Below are 15,946 nucleotides of genomic sequence, written 5' to 3' on the forward strand. Positions count from 1 at the left end.
ACATATTTCCATGATAGGACACCTTCATCCAATGTTAAAACATAACCATAACCAATAGTTGATATTGTGCCACCAGAATCAATATCCAATTTACATTAATATATATCATTCAATAATCTCAAGAAATTGATCAGAATAAATAACCAAAGATTTTTTTCTCATTAAAAGGTATATTCTTTTACAAGACACCTCCACACTTTGAAATATTTTTAATGTGGTTCTTTTTTCTTTCATAACTCATAACAAGTTTTATCACAATATTTTGTGTTCAAAATATGGTAAGCTGAATATAAAGTTTCACCCTATATGATTTTATAGGCAAAGACAAGCTAGACTTGTAGAATAACATTTACCATATCAGAACATTTTTTTGTTTCTTTCTTTCGCTGCATCATTAGATTAACACTATATGAAAATGTTACTTAATGAATAATACCATGAATTTCACATAAAAACACTCATTTATAAAGACATGTATCATCACTTCTCTATTTAATTAATTTTGTACCTCAAAATTTTATAATTTGAATGGTATCTAACCAAAATTTCTCAATATATAACATGATATATAACATCTTTATCGATGGTAAGAATAGACAATATTAAAGCATAAAATAATATAACAACATAAACATTAGTTTTAGACATCACAAAAAATTGTTCAATGAGAAGGAATTTCATTTATCCATAATTTCATTTATTGTTACCAATATAAATAGAAACAATTATACACCTCAATTTTTAGGCTTAGTTGAAACTGATTTAATTATAACCATAAGAAACACATTAGTTCACAAAATGTGTTTTCAATCTTCAACTCTATATTGTTTTTAATTTTAGAAATGAATGCAGATGAGTAATCAAAAATAGAAATAACAAAAAAAAAATTTCTCTCTAAGAATGTTAGAAAATGATTACTCAAATAACACTAATAATAATAAAAATATAAAATGATATAATAATAATAATAATTATTAAATCAATAATAATACTAAGACATAATATAAATCAATTAATATTAATCAAAGATCAACAATTATAATAACAATAATAAATAAAAGATAAAAGGTAAGGAGTAGAAATATCTTAGGTTGAGGCACGCATAGCGCTATCCTTAGAGAGAAAACTCCCCTACTGCACAGGGCTAAACAAATACACACTCATATGTGTTTCAAATCATATGCGTTTCTCTCTCAAGATACAACAACCCGTCAGATCGATCGAGTGCAGCGAAGGATCTCCGAACCTTATGAACACCACTGTCTTAAAGATAATATAGATAAGAAAAGAAGAACACTTTTGGAGAAAAACTCTAGTGTTTGTTGTCCCTGTTGTTGTGTCTTTCCTCATGCACCTAGGTGGTATTTATAGGTAGTAAAGGAAGACAAATAAGTAAATAGTAATAAGAATATAGCCGTTAGCCATAAAAAACATTAACCCATAAATTAAAGGTCTATAAAAACATGAGTAACAATAGAATTTTTATTTTAATTATTTATTTTTAAAATTATATTAAAATATTTTTAACAATATATATATATATATATATATATATATTTTAAATTGTACCTCTTTGGCGTACTCGGAGTCTGGATGACTTACGTATTTGACCTAGGTCTAATTATTTACTACATCATGAAAGTCACCTCACATTTCCTAGGCAACGACTATGAGAAACAACAAAGATCGAGATCACGTCAACCTATTAAGACTCATTTCTTCCACGAATTTAGAGGAGGTTGAAATCAAGTCGAACAAAGGTCAAATATAAAGAGGGGAGCATCACCTTGTTAAATGGAGAAATGGTTCAAACTAGCCAAGACTTTGGAGAGAATCTGGACCTAATCTCGACTTCATCCCCGCCTCATCTCAACCTCATCCCAGCCTCATCTCGACCTAATCTCGACCGGCGAGGATTGTGAAAACAAGAGATATGTGATAGGAGAAACTTATTATTTTATTTTATTCACATATTCTTTTTTCCTCTCTCTACATCTCTCTCTCTCTCTCTCTCTCTCTCTCTCTCTCTCTCTCTCTCTCTCTCTCTCTCTCTCTCTCTCTCTCTCTCTCTCTCTCTCTCTCTCTCTCTCTCTCTCTCTCTCTCTCTCTCTCTCTCTCTCTCTCTCTCTCTCTCTCTCTCTCTCTCTCTCTCTCTCTCTCTCTCTCTCTATATATATATATATATATATATATATATATATATATATATATATATATATATATATAACACCACCAAAATTCATTTTAATTTTTTCAAAATAAGTTATTATTACATCCGATATCAAATTCAATATGTAAATTTTTAAAAACAACTTCAAGCAACAAAGAACAACAATTTTTAAGACATAACTTAATCATCAAACATTCAACCAAGATAAACAACTCAAACTAAAATAAAATAAAATCAAAACTTCATTTTTCTAAATCATTACATTTTTTCAATTGTGCAATTTAAAAATATTTAAATAATTCCCCTTGACACTTAAAAATTATAAAATTAACTTAGTGGGTTAGAAAGGAAGATAGAAGAAGTTGTAAATTGAACTCTCCACTTATATAATTTTAACAACAATATTGTGGATAAAAATAAATGAGTTAAAATTAACCAAAATTGATTCAGTTTCCATTTGTGAATTCTGAAAGAAAAAAAAGAATCCGAAAAAAAAAATCCAGAAAACTTAGATGTCAGAATAAAAATTTAGATAAATAAAAACTTTTAAGAAATATAAAGTTACCTCTTTATTTTTCTCTTTATAACTTTTCAAAACTTAACCAAATTATTATACCGTTTCTTATTTATTTCAAATTTTCTCATTTAATAGTCAGAAAATTGATTCTTACAAAAACTATATTAATAAAATTGTTATTTTAGACATTAAAATTAAAATATTAAAAAAATTCAAATACAAAAAGTTAGAGAAATAATACTATAATTAATACAGAATATAAAAAAATAATGATTCTACTAAAATAAAACTTGCGTATAAAGTTAATCTTGTATCTCATAATTTCTACACATGACTGCGCACAGAACTTCCACAAAATCACATAATTTTCAAATTAGTTTTCTACCTTAAATAAAAAATTGACACTCAGATTTTCTAGAGTTCTCTTATTGATCATAAATGTCGCCACCAATTCATTTATTCTCCTCTAATGAAAGAGACAGATGGGCATATTAATCATTTTGACGTGGGCTTCTTATTAAGTTATCCCCAAAAACCACTTTTTAAAATTATTTATTCATATTTTCAGAATATTTTTATTCAACTTTATAGCATTGTTGAGTATGAAATGCTTAAGTCCAAAGATTGTAAAACAAGTCATGGGAATAAAAAAAAAAAGAATAAATAACGATCAAATGCCAAGAACTAAAATTTGCTTTGTCCCTATTCAAAGGACATACTAAAACAACATATGACCTATTCAAGTAAAACAACTTTTCATTGTTACATAGTCAATACTTATAAATGTTACTTTTCTTTAGGTTTTGCTTTTTCCAACAACTTTATTTAGTTTTCCTTGTGATTGAATTTGACCGAATCACAGAGTTCATTTGACTATAGTGAATCTTGTATTTGTTGATAATTTAAGTGAGTTTAACTCTTTTATATTGAGTAAAAGTAATAAATTTAAGTTGATAAAGATTTATAAATTTATTCATAAATCATTGTCTATAAATTTGTAAGTTTTTGTTAAAGGTAGTGTTGATTTTTGTATTTGGATTAGATCTCTCTGTTATTTATGTTAATTCTAGAAAAAATAATTTATAAAATGATAGATTTTTTGAAAAAATATCATGAAGATATATAATATTAATGAGATATGACTCCGACTTATGTATAAAAGGAATTACATGGATTTTAACACAAAATTTGAAAACAATAAATTTAAGGATTTTTATTTTATATAATAGTCAATTTTATCTTTTTTTAATCGATGTAAGACTTATATTTATATTTAAATTTTCAACAACAAAATATTTAAATATAAAAATCTGAAAAATATTAACTTATTTTGTAATTCATGAACTTTCCCTTAAAAATTTCAATTAATGTGAGGCCATGCAAGTTATCAAAATTGCTTCTATAAAAGTTTATTTGAAAGCCAATGATATTTTCTAAATATAGGCACTACATAATTTTCTATTTCCTTTTTGGATACAAATCACTTTCATCGAAGCTTTTTGCCATCAATTTTGAATGATGATATAAATACTAATTTAAGATATTATTAATAGTTACTGATTAAGGAAGATCCACAATTTAAGGAACTCATCTATTAAATGCTTACTTATAGACAACAACTGTAGGATATTCTTGATAAAATATTAATTTATTTTTAAACATGTGAAGTAAGTTTATAAAAATGTGATATAATATTTTGCTTAGTTTGGGTAAGATAGTTCTCTAAATAAATTATTGTTAAGGTCGTAGTAAATTAATTATCTTGCTTTTTTTTACCAGTATTGCTATACATACATTTTTCTGAAGTTGTGTCGATTTTTACCAGTATTGCTATTGTATTGTAAATGGGGTTATAATATATTTACATTTTTGTTAATAGTTTATCAACCTAATACGAAAATTTGTAGATACTATAACATTATTCAAGAAAAAGCAATAACTAGGTTTGCGTAGGTCAAACATTATTATTTTTTACTTAACGAATTTCTAGATATATACATTTTTCTTATTTTATTACCACTACTTACTGTTGGAAGAAAATAGATAGGTAGAAGAAAACAGAAAAATACAAAAACGAATTCCTCTTCTTATTTTAACATTATACAACTAACAGACCCTTATTTCTACTGGTTTTTGACCGGTGCGGCAGTTTTATTGAAATAAAAATTTATCGAATATTTATAACAATATATTTTATTATATATAAAAATAATAAAATTTATGTGATATTTATTTAGAATAATAACAAGAAATTATGATAAATTTATTTATAATAATATAAATTAATATTATTAATTACCTAATTCGAATATTAATAAATATGGTAAATATGTTTATTTTTTTAAAATCAGTGAGACAAAATTTAATCATATAATATTATGATGATGTTTAATTAAAAAATAGTATTAGCCTTGCACCCACTGCAAGTTGGTAAAATTAAAATTCTAACCATTTATGTTTTAAACAATTTCTTTACATCAAGCAATTGATAAAATAACATGTTTTATTTTTTACTTTTTTAGGTAAAAGTAACTATGTGTTTTAGTTTATATAAAAATTGATAAAATAACATGTTTTATTTTATTTATTTTATTGGTAAAAGTAACTATATGTTTTAGTTTGGTTAAAATACATTTTTGGTCCCAATTTTCGTCAACTTTTTTCAAATAAGTCCCAATTTTCGCGGGGTGCTCAAATAGGTCTTAATTTTTGTTACTTTGGTTCAATTAGGTCCTAATTGGGTAACGCCGTTTAAATTGATAACGTTTCACTGTACAGTTGGTTATTCTTTGCTACGTGTCCAAATACTAATCCTACGTGTCTGTGTTTCTTTACAATGAGGTGGTTAATTAGTGGGTTAAACACATTAAGTTTTTAATTAAATGCAAATAATGAAAATTTAAAAAATAAAGTGTTAGGATTTATAAAAAGTCGAAGAAGCCATCTCATGTGTGAACTTGGTCATGCTTGGAACGTTGAAGCTTTGTTGCAGCTATGTCTCGAACCCAATCATCTTCTTCATATTGTAATAACTGTGTGCAGCGTAGTGTTCCCTCTTCTCGCACCCAAGCTTTAAGACCCATTTGTGATTGTGGGGAAGCTACAGTTCTGAGGACAATGACAACACAAACGCATAATAAAACAAACAGAACCGCTTTCGAAAATCACACCAACCCAATCGCAAACGAGCAAAACCAAAATCGCAAACAACCAATCACCGAAAAACGAAAGCGAAAGCTCTAACGCAATAGAAAATCTAACCTGGATTCGATATCTGCGATGAATTGATGATGATCCCGTAACAATTGCACAACCCAAACGAAGCAAAATTGCTTTTCTTTCTTTCCCCCAAATTCGAGCACAGGTAACCTAAATCCCCAAATTTGCTTTTCTTTCTTTCCCCTAGACACGTTTAACCCCTTTTACTTTTTAATCTGCGTTCAAATATCTTTTTTATTTTCCTTTCTTTTACTTTTTTTTCGTTAAATATTGTTAATTAAAACCTTAATGTGTTTAACCACCTAATTAATCACCTGATCATAAAGAAAAACTGACACGTAGGATTAGTATTTGGACACGTAGCAAATAATAGTCAACTGTACAGTAAAACGTTATCAATTTAAACGGCGTTACCCAGTTAGGACCTAGTTGAACCAAATTGACAAAAATTATGACCTATTTGAGCACCCCACGAAAATTGGGACCTATTTGAAAAAAGTTGACGAAAATGGGGACAAAAAGGTATTTTAACCTTTTAGTTTATATAAAAAAATGATTTTATATAAGTAATTAAACTATATTAATTACATAAAAATTAGTTTAACTTTTACAAAAAAAAAAGATTTACCAAAATAAATTTTAAATGTTCTTATGAAAATAATTTTGACATTTGTGATAAGGTAGTGTGCATCTTGTATGGTAAACTAAATCTAAATTTTACTTTCTTATATAAATGATATTAGAAAAATTATATAAGTTATTTAATATACATTAAAAATACAATAATAATGAAACATAAATATCAAAGTTAATCAATTGGTTATTATAGTAATTATATATATATATATATATATATATATATATATATATATATATATATATATATATATAAAATAAACATTCACTTACGTCCACATCTTGATCTTGAGAATTTGATACAGATTTAATTGGGATGTAGACTTTGTAAAATTTTAAGAGTTATATTACAATATGAAATATTATAGGTCATATAATTACAATATAGAATATTCTAAGTTTTAAAAATTTGTAAAAATTGTAAAAATATGAGAGATATAAGATATATCATAAATATAAAATATATGTTACAAAAAGAACATGTTATTTTATTTTATTCATATACTTTATTTCTTTTTCTCTCTCTCTCTCACTCTCTTTCTCTCTCTCTCTCTCTCTCTCTCTCTATATATATATATATATATATATATATATATATATATATATATATATATATATATATATATATATATATATATATATATAAACAAAATATAAAGTTAAATGACTTTACATGAATTTTTTTTTTTCTGAAAATAAAGTTACAAAATTATTGATCCGAAAATATTTCATTTCCAAATATGAATTTAGCAAATGTTTAATATATATAGGCTTAAATATACATTTGGTTCCTATTTTTGTTATTTTTATTTAATTTGGTCTATATTTTCGTTTTGTGTTCAATTAGGTCCTCATTTTCATCAAATTAGGATCAATTTGGTCATTTTCACAAAAGGTGTTTAAATAATTAACGTTTTTGAACAGTACATGCCACGTGTCAATTCCTTTATTTTTTTTAGTTTTTTTTTTCAATTTTTTCAATTTTATTTTATTTTTTTAATTTAAAAAAAAAATTGTCCACGTGTCAATACTAATGCCACATGTCAATTTGTGGTTGTATTATTTCTTTTTGTTCAATTTAGTCTCGATATTCGTTATTTTTGTTCAATTCATTCCTTATATTCGTTATTTTTGTTTAATTTAGTCTCAAATTTTGTTAAAATAGAACCATTTAATTTTTATAATTGACATTATTATTAGTTATTTTTTAAATTCAAGTATAAATTATAATATTTAATTATAAATTAAATATAATTCTTAGATTCAGTTGTTAAATAGAATATAATTATTTAAATATTATTAAAATATAATTATTAAAATTTTAAAAATATATATTAACATTTGTAAAATTCACATTTAAATTTAAATTTAAAATATTTAATATTTGTATTGCATTTTAGATATTAAAATCTAAAACATTTTATATTTAAATGTTAATTTTACAAATATTAGTTTACTTTTTAAAAATCTTAGCTTTCTCGATCTTTTCTAGAGAACTCCCTACAAGGACATGTCATGAACATGCATAAGGAGCAACAAAAGTAGTATTGGTTTTCTTAGTAAAAGATAATAGTCAGATTTAGATCGAATAAAATTATTAGAGATAAGAGAAGATGATAGTTTAACAAACCATTGTCAACTTGCTTGTTTTAAAACATAAAGAGATTTGGTAAGCTTACAAACTTGATTGTTTTTCATATTATTCAAGCTCGAAAGAGGTATCATATATACTTATTCATTAAGATCTCCATGAAGAAAGACACTGTCAACATCTAATTGATGTGAATGTCATTGTTTAACAACACCAAGGGTAATGAGAAGTCTTATAATTTTCGTTTAGCTGTTGATGAGAATGTATCAAGATAATCAATGCTCTCCAACTAGATGTAGTCTTTGGCTACAAGTCTTGCCTTGTACCTTTCTATACTGTCTTCAGTCATTTACTTTGTCTTATACCCACTTGCATCCAATTGGTATTTTGTTAGTAGGAAAATTTGTGATGTCCTAAGTTTTATTAATTTCTAAGGCCTTGATTTCTTTATCATGGTTATGCATTTCATAATTACATATAACACCATATCCAATAAGAGATTAAGATCATATGAGTTATATTATCTTATCTTTAATCGGGAGTATGTTATTGTTTCCTTGTAGAATTTGAAATAAATTATAGTAAATCTAGTAAAATTTTATTTTTGTCAATAATTAGTTTGTTTTTTTATCTCTTATTTGAAATACGTTGGAATAAATTATAAAAAACTTTCAACTTTGTAAAATTTTATTGTTGTCGATGATTAGTTCTGCTCTTGTTTTTGTATCTCTTATTTGAATTACGAATTACTACTTTTTTGTAAATATGATATCTAACAGATAGACTATAATACATTGTTACTTTCATGTTGCAATTACTTTTATGTTATATTTCTCATCAGATTGTTATATCTTTACCATCGATGAATATTCTAGGGTGACACTTGTAATAATGTTTCTACAAGTAGAGTGTTATTAAAACTTAGGATCTTCGTTATATTATCACGATGACATACATGAGATATAGTTAAAGATTTATAAATGAGTAATATAATATTCAATGTTTATCTACATTCTAAATGATAAATATCAATTAACTTACAAATAGTATAAATTTTGCATTTTTTTTCTTTTAACTTTAAATCTTGTGACATCCTATTTAAATAGAATAATTCTATTAAATAAAACATCGCATAATTATGAATAAAATAGAGCACGCAACCAAAAGTGTATATGTATCAACCATTACAGTCATCCATAAAATAATGACAGGAGAAGTTAAGGCACACACAATGTCAATAATAGAACATAAAAAGAGCAACAATCAAAATAAGATTTGCTCACAGATCAATTAATTTAAAATGTAACAATGCAACAAAAGGAACTCATCAGTGAGCCCAAAACCAACTCATGGACCACTAGACTGCTGCATTCCCATCATCCTGTCGACCACCAGGGGTTTTCACATTTGCTCACACCAATTAATTTGGTGATTATTGCAAAAAGGAAAAGTCAAATAAGGAAACATACACCAAACGAAAAGGGTAAGCTAGAGTAAAATATTTTTATCATGTTATTAAGCAAGTAAATATTAAATCAGGTTATAAACATACCAAGTAGTAGGCACCCAAACCATGTAATAAGAAACAAATGCAAGACCTTCTGACTCAATTATCCAAATTATACTCTTGATATAAAGTTCTAAAGGAAGTATGCACATGTGCTGGTTTCTAAACTCTGCAGAGTCTAGACACAAGGGGTTATCACCCAACCACACCCCAAGGTTAATCCCATGATCATGTAAGGCCATTATACTGCCAAAGATTGGGACCTCCTACCACTCTCACCACATAAATCATTATACTTTATATGAGCGTGAACGACTATTAGAGTTCAGGATACCTTCCTTTATCTAGACATCTCCTATATCAAGGTATACACTAACCACACCATCACCAAGAGTTTCCCATGAAACTCTTTTACTAACAACATTCCACATGTCATCTCAAGCATTATATTCTCATGCCAATGCACAACCAACCAACCAAGTCATGTCTCATTTCATACCAACACATCCATTTCAGTCTCATTAAAGCATACAAAACAGGCATGGTCACATACTTCGAGCTTGAACCGTAAATAAAACAATCATAGGGCAATTTCAGCTAGTACAATGTTTCTTACATGAGTGTCGCCCAAGCTAGAGGTCCTCGCTCATATGAAAAAGATTCTCTCGCTCAAGCGGGCCCATCTTGCCTAGGCGAGGGTTCAAAAATGAAAACCACAGGTTTCTACGTGTTCTCGCTTGAGCGAGATGACTCGTCACTTAAAACGGAAGCTTGCCGCTTGAGCGAGAGTTCGAGTAGAAACCAAGGCGAGCTTTTGCTATTCTCGCCTAGGCGAGACATGCTCGCTTAGGCGAAAATACCAGTTCTCGCCATTGTTCACGCATGCAATAACCGAACATTCAAAACCAAACAACATTTCAATGTTTTCCAAGCAACCACAATTGCACACAAACATTATAAACATGAAACAAAACTAAAAACAGGAAGACACAAAGAAAACATGAAAATCCTAACTTTCCTTACCTGGACAAATGCTAGCAAACAACACAGGCACCCAACAAATGAGCACCACAACTCTAGGAACAAATTAATGAGCTGAAAATATGGACACTAGAACGAAAACAGGGGTTACGAATAGGGATGGCAACGGGGCGGGGCGGGTACGGGTATCATGATCCCATCCCCATCCCCATAATAAAAATTAATCCCCATCCCCATCCCCAAACCCAACGGGTATACAACTTTTGACCCATCCCCATCCCCACCGGGTAACGGGTATTTTCTTATACCCATACCCATACCCATTTTTTTATTGTTCCATATATCAATTAAATAATTTTTATAAAAAAAATTTAAAAATCACACCAACGGAATCATGATACTATCAAAATATTCAATATTAAAATAACATACTCTTTTTTATTTTCATGATGTCAAATATTATGAAAAATATTATAATAGTATAAATCTCAAATTAAAGTATCAAATAACAACTAAATAAAATTCAAATAATTATATAAAAGCTAAAAAATTACACATTACTAAAATTTTATAATAACCAAAATATTTATTAATTTTACAAATGATCAGTGGTTTCATTTGCATTCGATCCACCTACACATAGAAAAAAAAATGAAAAATTAGATATGATATAATAATTGAAATTGAAAATTTTAATTACTAGAATATAATGTACCTTCTTCATCAGATTCATTTTCACTCATGAGAACATCTTTTCCTTTTAATTTTTTAACACCTACAAACACCAAATGTAGAATATTAGATGAGAATTCACAAAAAATACTAACAAAAAATATTAATAAATTTGAGTAACTTACCTAGATGGTTTGAGTTCCATATCCAACTTCTTGTACACATCAAAGCCTCTATAGTAATATGATGAAGTCGACTACGGTGAGAAGTTAATATCTGACCACCAGTACTAAAAGCAGATTCAGAAGCTACAGTTGTTATTGGAATAGCTAAAACATCCCTTGCAATTGCTTGAAGGGTTGGAAACTTTAACCCATTTGTTTTCCACCATGATAGGATATCAAATTCTTGTGTAACCGGCAAATTATCTTCTTCCAAGTAATAATCCAACTCTGTTTTCATAACTGTAGTTCTAGATTTTTTCTTTTTTGCCATAAACTCTAAAAATTCATTTGCATCATTATCAACATCCTTTCCCAACTCCAACAATGTAGCTCTATAAGAAGAAGTTTCATTCTTTTTTGATTGATATTCCAAAACCAAATCATAGCACATTTGACGAATCCTACTAAGTTTCAGATCAAAATCATTACCATACAATTTATAAAAATAATATTCTAACATGTCCATCTTGTACCTTGGATCTAAAACTGAAGCAATTGCCAATATATCATGAATAACACTCCAGTAACTTTCAAATTTCTTTAACATTTGTATTGCCATATTTTGAATGGTTATCTCAGGAGATTTAACCCAATCATTTATTGCAATCTTGATCTCACAAATCTTTGGGAAAAAGATGTTGGCAGTTGGGTATTTGGAGCCAGAAATGATTTCTGTGATGTCATTAAACAATTTTAGCCTTCGACAAACATCCTTTGCAAATTCCCACTGCATATCAGTTGGCAAAGAAGTGTATTGAGCTTCACGTTGCTTTAACCTAACAAACACATCCTTATAACATATGGCAATATCAAGCATCTTGTAAGTAGAATTCCATCTAGTTGGGCAATCCAAACTTAACTTTTTAGTGAAAGAAATTCGCAATTGTCTAGCTGTTTCCTCAAATTTTTCCATTCTTTTAGGAGTTGTTGTCCAATATGCTACACTTTCTCGAATTTTTTCCACCCCTTCTTTTAGGACGGCTAACCCTTCTTTCACAATCAAATTAAGGATATGTGCTGAACAACGCATATGAAGCAAAGACCCTTTCTTAATGAGTGTGTCCAACTTCAACTTATCCTTAATTTTTTCAATCATGCTATCATTTGTGCTACAGTTGTCCAAAGTGATAGTAGACAATTTTGTATCAATATTCCAATCGAACAAACAATCAACTAATACATTGCAAAGTCGATCAGCTGTGTGAGGTGCGGGAACATAAATGAACCTATAAATTAAGCAATATTTTGTAAGACATATAATCTTTCTAGAGGTGCATAAAAAAAATTACTGGAAAATTTATAAATTAAAAAAGGTGTACCTCAAAATTATATTTTGCAATGTCCAATTGTCATCAATATAGTGAGCTGTGATAGACATATACCCTTTTTTTTGATCGCTTGCAGTCCACATATCCGATGTAATTGCTATTCTTCCTTTATTTGTATCTATCAACTTCATAACAACTTGTTTTTCATGTTCATAGATGTCGAGTATCTCTTTCTTTATCGTATTTCGTGAAGGAAGTTGAAATAATGGTTGAATTGTTGTCACGAATCTAATAAAACCAATATGGTCCACTATTGACAATGGATATTCATGCAATATAATCATTGTAGCAAGTTCCCTCTTGGCATTTTCTTCATTATAAGCTCCACAAGCCAATTCCTTTTTGCCACTTGAAATCTTAGAAAAAAGTGTTTTTTGTCCCCCTTTTCCTTTTGCTAAAGCCTTCTTTTGAATACATATGTTTGTATGATGGTGCAAGTGCTTTGTTCCATTCTTTGTTTCTCCTCCAAGCAGTTTCTTGCAATAGTTACATTTAGCTTTGTATTTTTCATCAACTTTTATCTTTTCAAAGTGTTCCCACACAACACTTTTCAACTTCCCTTTCTCAGGCTCTACTTGTGTTGTTGAATGTATTTCATCATGAACTTCTGAAGGTGTTTGCGTAGATGGATTCAATGGAGATTGACTGTCATTATTGGAACTTTGAAAAGGAGTTGGTTGTTGTGAACACTGTGGTGGACTTGGTACCTGCAAATCTTGATCTCCTGTGCTCATTTTCTCTAGAAACTAACATAGGTAACAAAAAAAAATAAACAAAGTAAAAAGGTTAATTTCTTTTTTAACAAAATATAAAAGGAAAACCAATAATCAAGTTTAAAAATATTTCAAATATTTTTTATACTATTAAAAATTTATATTATACCACTTAAACGAAATAGCACAAATAACAAAATTAAATTAATAATAATTCAAATTTAAACATAGATTCTTCATCTTTTGATCTTGAATTAAATTAAGGATTTATGCAATTGAGCACTTAAAATTGAGAATCAAACATTATTATGAAACAAAAAATAAATAATAAATAAAATTATCATAAAGGAGTAAAGATAATTAAATGTGTGATCCAAATTTGAGAATATCCATTTGAACATAACATAACGGAAAAAAAAATGTATAATTAAGATTATGATAAAAGGAAAAGTACCTTGAAGATCTGCTTAAACCTTAAAGAACAAGCCAGACAATTAAAAGAGAGTAAAAAAAGTGTATAACCAAAGTAACAAAAAGAAGAGCTACAAAATAAGAGTCAAACATTTTCATGAAAATAAATAAATAAATAAAGATAATCAAATGTGTAACCTAAAAATTATTCCATAAAATGAAATTGAGGAACACCTATTTGAACATAACCATGTATAAAGAGTAAAAATTATGTAATAAGAAGAAGAAAAATTACCTTCAAAATTAAATCTTGAAAAGCAAACCAGACAATTGAGAGAGTAAACAAAGTGTATAACAAAAAACAAAGAGAATGAGAAATATGTTATATATATATATATATATATAATTATGTATATATATTATATTATATTATATTATATATTATATTACTATATATATATATATATTATATGTGTGGATATCTTATGTTTATATATATATAATTATGTATATATATTATATTATATTATATATTATATTACTATGAATATATATTATATGTGTGGATATTTTATGTTTATATATATATATATATATATAGATATATATTTATTTTAAGTATATATTATATTATATAATAATATATATTATATTATTATGTATATATATATATATATTATATGTATATGTGTAGATATTTTATGTTTATATATATATATATATATATATATATATATATATATATATATATATATATATATATATTCCTTTTAAATTTTTGTAAATTTGTAATGTTATAAATATGTTTATAAAAGATTTCACTAGTTAAATGATTAATTTGTTTTATACGTATATATTATATATATTATATTATATTACATGTATATGTGTAAATATATATATATATATATATATATATAAATAAGTATATTTTATTTATATGTATATATACTATATTATATTATATTATATTATATGTGTAAATATATTATTTATTTATATATATTTTTTAGATTATTTAATAAATTATAAATAGTTTAGTAATTTAAGCGGGGACGGGTATTTGGGCGGGTATATATATATATATATCTCCATCCCCATCCCCAGTTGAAAATTTCGGGTATTACCCATACCCATACCCATACCCAGTCAAAGCGGGGATTCCCCGTCAAAACGGGGACGGGTTCGGATGATACCCACGGGTACGGGTTTATTTGCCATCTCTAGTTACGAAGATGAACCCTAGACAAAACCAATGCAGCAGAGTTAGAAAGGAGAAAAGGAGGTTCGAGCTCAACTTACACGGAGGAAGAGTTCGAGTAGCTCCAAAAAGGTTCTTGTGCCCAAACAAAGCTTCTGGTTCACAGGAGAACAAGAGTTAGAACAACGTTTTAGTGAGAGAGGGAAAAAGAGAGAATGGATGAGTGAAAAACATAACTGAGGGGTTTTTCTGCCTTTGGACAAAGGCTGATGGGCTAACCTTAGGCCCTCCCTTACTCACTAGAGCTAGGCCCATTAAGCTTAAGACAGAAAAATGGGAATTACAAATCTAATGGTAATATTGATATTATACTTGGTAGAAAGTTCCAAGGCTATTATGTTATAAAGTCATAATATTACACTTTTAAAGAAATACAATTTTAATTGCGGGATGAAGGATATACTAGAGTAACTTTTTTAAATTATAAATGATTTAAAATGTCGTTGAAATTTGACACTTACAAGGAACACATACTAAGCAAATTTTACTTCATAAAAAAAACTAATTTGATTACTTTTTAAAGAAGTAAAATTTTAAATCTTTAACATTAAATTATAATTTCCTTTTTTTAAATATAAATTATCATGTCACCACAAAAGTAATTTGACCGTCTTTCAAATCTCACATTATTTATTATATCAAGAAATTTTGATGAAAGTAGAATAATAGATACACTATCATATGTTAAATGATATTATGATTTTCTCGATTAATAT

The sequence above is a fragment of the Vigna unguiculata genome, chromosome 7 (genome assembly GCF_037176805.1).
Source record: "Vigna unguiculata cultivar grain cowpea cultivar isolate G323 ecotype 2 chromosome 7, ASM3717680v1, whole genome shotgun sequence".
NCBI lineage: Eukaryota > Viridiplantae > Streptophyta > Magnoliopsida > Fabales > Fabaceae > Vigna > Vigna unguiculata.